Here is a 5600-nt window from a genome sequence, read left to right on the forward strand (position 1 = left end):
AATGAAAGAACAAAGCAGACAGGAAAACAATTAGGCAGGTATGATATATGTACAACCTTGGAACAACAGGGCTCCGGGATACAGGAATTGAGACATGGTTGGAATTGGCAAAAGGGGGGAATAATGTTAAGATTCTTGGCTGTCTTTTGAATCTTAGTTTCCCCAGCATACCATTATAAAATAGACACTTGATGAGGAGAGAAAGGAATAGCCAGAAATATCACCATAGAAAGCTTGTAAGTCCATCTTCTGCCTATAACTGATTGGGATACTTAAAATGGGGCTACAACGTGCCCAGTGAAGGAGGCTTCCTGCGGAGCCTCTGCATTGCATAAGACCATAGGTAGAATTCTGAACCCCATCCAGAATCTTCTAAGGTGGGAAATTTCCACTTGAAAGAACAAGCAAACCAGCCTGAAGTGGCTATAACAAAAGATACTTCTTGAAAGAAAGACCAACAGAAAAAATACAAAATAATAAAGGCAGTCTAACTGATTACTACAAGAATAAGCAAGTTGCTCACCCAGGAGACATCAAGCCAAGTGGTCGGGTTCCCTCAGGGAAAACCCCTTTCCAAGACTAAAACTCAATGGGAATACACGCTCTGACTGGTGACCACGTTCATCACCGATAAAGGGAAGTGAGGGAAAAACAGCAATGAAGCTGCAAGCTAATGTTCAATAGACTCCTGTGAACCTGGGTGGAGACCTGGTTAGCCAGCAGTGTGGTAAGACCTGGGGACTCTTGGGCCCAGAGTCAGTGACATAGCCACAGAGGACTAGAGTGGAGAGTGAAGCATCCAGCTAATAAGAAGAGAGGGCATATGCATAAGAGCACCCACACTTGCAGATAATACCCACTTGACTTGGCTTCAATGACTGGATGATCAGAGCTCAACTAGAAGAAGAAAGAAGAGGAAAAAAAGAGTAATCTGATACAACTTAATGAACTTGACCTACACCTATGAATGCAATAGTCAAAAGAGGGAACGAATCTTTACAGCAAGGATATTCCCACCCCCTCCATACACAGAGTAGACAGGGATGGGCAACTTGGACATTGGCTACCCAAAATGGGAGAGGGGTGGTGCTACAAAGGCAAGAAGTGACTGGCTTATAAGCTTTCAAGAGGGAGCTTAGTTCCAGAGGGTTTGGATGAAGTTAGAATCTCCACTGGGTAGTATTCAATCTGTCTGGGTAGGACTGATGAAAGGAGATGGAGATAGGTCTGTTGTGATACAATAGTGAATAATTGTTATCAGGACTGATTGTGAGGGTTTGAAATGTAAAGGTAGATGTTTTGTAGCAAGGAGGGGAGTGATTAACATTGCAGTCTAGGAGTGGAGGTCCCTGGGACCATCAAGGGAGAAGATTGGAGAGTGGGACCCTACCCAGAGAAGCAGTGACGCCAGAGATGGAGGCAGAGATGATGACATAGAAAGATGGAGCAGCTGGGGACTCTAGACCCAGAGAGGGAGATGGGCTGTGTGCTGATGACCTGGGAGGTGGGGGTGGCAGGCTTGTAAGCTATACCCTTTGGATGGTTGATGATGCATGGAGGGGATTGTAACCATGGCAATGAAACAATATACAATAGGATGAATGTAAAGCTAATGTTCCCCCATGTAAACTATCACATAATTCACAATAAAACATTTTTTAAAAGGGGGCCTGGGGAGGCTCCAAGCCCTAGGCTTTTGCTGGGTCTCCTCAGGGGCATGAGGAGATGGCTGGGCATGTGTATATCTGTGTCTGTGTGTCTGTGTGTGTCTGAGTGTAAGTGTGTGTGTCCCTGTACATGCATACTCATATCTCTGTGACCTCATGTTTCTCAGCACTTATTTTTCATATCACCCTGCTAGACAGAAATCTGCTTGCTCAGTTCTATTCACCTGGCACTAAGGCCCCCAGAGACCCTTGACCAGCATCCAGTGTGTTTAGAACTCTGCTGAATGCTTAGGAGTCAGAGGTGAAAATCACCAGCACTGCCCATCAGGGACCTGGTCAGAGACCGGTGTGTAAGAAAATAACTACTGCACAATAAACACTATTGCAAAGATGACAGCTGACCCATTAAGAAAGCTGGAGACAGAGTCTGATAGTGTGGGGGTCCTTTCACAGGAGGTAGTTTAGAAGGATGAGGGGCAGTGTACAGGTTAGTGAAAGTGAAAGAAGGGGGAGTCCGCGTGAGCAAAGGTCCAGCAGTAAGCCCTGCAGGTGTGGTGCTGTGTGACAGAGCAAAAGGGCAAGTGGCAGCAAAACCTTGTTGAATGGAATGAATGGACCTCAAGTCTTCCCCAGATGCGTTCTCCCTGCCCAAAGCCTCATCCACAAACAAACTCACAAGTGTGGAGCTCAGCCCAGCAAAGGTCCCCTCCCATATCACTGCCCCTTGCTGGTCCCCAGGTTGGCCTCCTTGATAAACAACCAGCAGGTATAATGATGACCCCTTTCCTAGGCCTCTTCATTCATCACCCAAAGCTCCCCTACAGAGCACTGGGACTAGCTGCAGAGCCTGGTGAACCCCTTCACAGACCTTCAAACTCCGCAGGCAGCTACTCACACTTCTCTACCCTTCACAGTGTCCTCTCAACAACCAATGGGATGATCCACAGAAACAACAAAGGAATGAGGAGGGAGAAGATAAGGGGAGTGGGCCTGAACCTGTTTTGGGAATAGGCATTACTAAGATTGAATAAGACCATAAGCACTGGACTCTTAGCCAAAAGGTTGGTGGTTCAAATCACCAGTTCCTCCTGCAAAACCCTATACAAGGTTGCTATAAGTTGGAACAGACTCGATGGCACTTAACAACAACAAATTAACAGGGATCCTGACAGGAGACAGTGGCTATGCTAAGATCTGAGGCCAAAACTCCATTTTGAATCAAAAGCCACTTCTGCACTAAGAATGTAACCTGTCATTTCTTAACTCTCAATGTAACCTGAGAAAATCACTTAGCAAACAGAAGAAAGTGATTTTGTTTGGTTAAGGGTTGTGTTTGCTTAAGAATACACCCAGCTCAGAAAACTAGGTTCAAAACAATTCTCAGAACAGATGCTTAACAAGATAGATTACTCAATAAGCAATTTCACATGAATTTTGCTCTTTGTTGTGGTGGTGAAAAAACATGAGAAACCATTCATTATAGAGTAATAAATAAGCACAAATAATTCTGTGCTTATCTTGATTACTAGATACTACATACTTGTCCAAACAAAACCCAAAGCTCAATGCCATCTAGTCAATTCTGACTCCTAGGGACCCTATAGCACTGCTATAGCACTGGGGCTTCCTAGACAGTAAATCTTTTTTTTTTTTTTTTAAGTTTTTATTGTGATTTGAGTGATAATTTACATGGGAGTACATCAGTTTTACACTCATCATTTCATTGCAATGATTATAATCCCCTCCGTGCATCATCATTCAACAGTATTTGCTTCTACTCCCTCTGATTTTGTTTTGTTTTGGGTTTTATTTGGGGGGGGGGGGTAAAACAAAAACATTCAGGAATATATAATCATTTAAACAACCAAAGGGCACATTCTACAAGCCTGCCTCCTGGCCACCAGCACACAGCTTTTCTCTTTTCATGCTTCTAGAACCCTCAGATGCTCTATTTCTCCATGTCATCATCTCTGCCTCCATCTCTGGTGTCACTGTTTCTCTGGATAAGGTCCCACATTCCACTCATGCTCTTCACCTTGATGGTCCTAAGGTCCTCTGTTCCTGGACTATAAGATGAACTATGCCCCTGTTTTTGTTACAGAGCTTCTACCTTTACAGTTGTGATAGTTGCAGTTCATCATGATAACAATTACTCATGATTGAAACATAAGAATCGTATCCCCCATCTCTTTTCATCAGACCCAACTAGACAAGACAAAAACTATTCGGAGGGGACTCTACCTTCTCCCATACACTCTTAAACTAAACTCCCTTTTGAAAACATGTAAGCTAGTCACTTGATGCCTTTATCATCCTCTTATTTTAGGTAGCCAATTAAACTGTAAATGTTTACAGGAATAGACAGCCTCATCTTTCTCCTGCAGAGCAGCTGGTGAGATTGAACTACTGACCTTCTGCTTTTCAGCCCAACACTTAACCATCTGTGACACCAAGGCTCTTTTCCATCCCAGTCAGGGACCATCAATTTGGGAAGAGGGTTTGACTCTGTAAGAAGATGGTATGGGATTGGGAGAGAGACAGATGCCAGCCATGTCTAGAAGCAGAATCTTTGATGTAGTGAAAATAATTACCTTACTTACTAGGTAACTTAACATTGCTTCTTCTTGTTGTCGGTTCTGATTCAAAGCAACACTATAGGGTTTCCAAGAAGCAGCTGATGAGTTCGAACTTCCAACCTTGTGGTTCAAACTGAACTTGTAGTCCAGTACTTTATCCCACAGCACCACACCTGGACTCCATATAACATTGCTTGTTGTTGTTGTTGTTAAGTGCCGTCGAGTCAGTTTCGACCCATAGTGACCCTGAACAGGGTTTCCGAGGCTGTAAATCTTTACGGGAGCAGATCGCCTCATCTTTCTCCCGCGGAGCAGCTGGTAGTTTCGAACTGCTGACCTTGTGGGTCGCAGCCTGATTCGTAACCACTACACTACCAGAGCTCCTAGTCAAGATAAAATTTATAATTACATATGTCCTCCCTATAGTCACCCAGAGAGGATTTCATGATTGTTTTGAGGCTAGATGCACTCAATTTAATCATTATTTTGTTACTTTAAAAAACAAACTTAGAAATGTATGCAGATTTCCTACCAATTAGATGTACACTCAACTAATTTTGTAACCATTAACTAAATGTTAATCAATCACTGAATTTTTATTGACATTTCTTGTGTTTTCTCATACAAACTCCCTGAACTGTCTGCTCCTCAGATCCCTTGATTCAGAATTCTCTGGAAAGTTGATTCCCCATTCTCACAAATTGCTTTGCCTCTGCATAGAAAATAGGTATCTTGTCTGTCAGTTTGTTATACTGTAGTGACTTGCTAGTTGTTGTGATTCTGGAAGCTATGCCACCAGTATTTTAAATACCAGCAGGGTCACCCATGATGGACAGGTTTCAGATGAGCTTCCAGACGAAGACAGATAAGGAAAAGGGAGTAATGAACTAACCTTCTGAAAATTTAGTCACTGAAAACTTTTTGAATAGCAGAGAAACACTGTCAAATATAGTGCCGGAAAATGAGTCACTCAGCTTGGAAGGCAATCAAAACGCGACTGGGGACGAGTTGACTCCTCAAAGTAGATTTGACCATTATGACATGAATGGAATAAAGCCTGTGGGAGTAAAGCCATTGGGACCTTCATTTGCTGATGGGGCACAAATCAAAATGAAGAGAAAAAGTTGCAGAAATTCATTAACAATCGGAACATGGAATGTACCAAGTATGAATCTCAGAAAATTGGAAATTGTCAAAAATGAAATACAACACATAAACAGCGATATCTTGGGCATTATTAGTGAGCTGAAATGGACTGGTATTGGCCATTTTGAATCTGACAACCACATAGTTTACTATGCTGAGAATGACAAATTGAAGAGGAATGGTGTTGCATTCATTGTCAAAAAGAACATAT

Source organism: Chrysochloris asiatica, unplaced genomic scaffold (genome assembly GCF_000296735.1).
Source record: "Chrysochloris asiatica unplaced genomic scaffold, ChrAsi1.0 scaffold00085, whole genome shotgun sequence".
NCBI lineage: Eukaryota > Metazoa > Chordata > Mammalia > Afrosoricida > Chrysochloridae > Chrysochloris > Chrysochloris asiatica.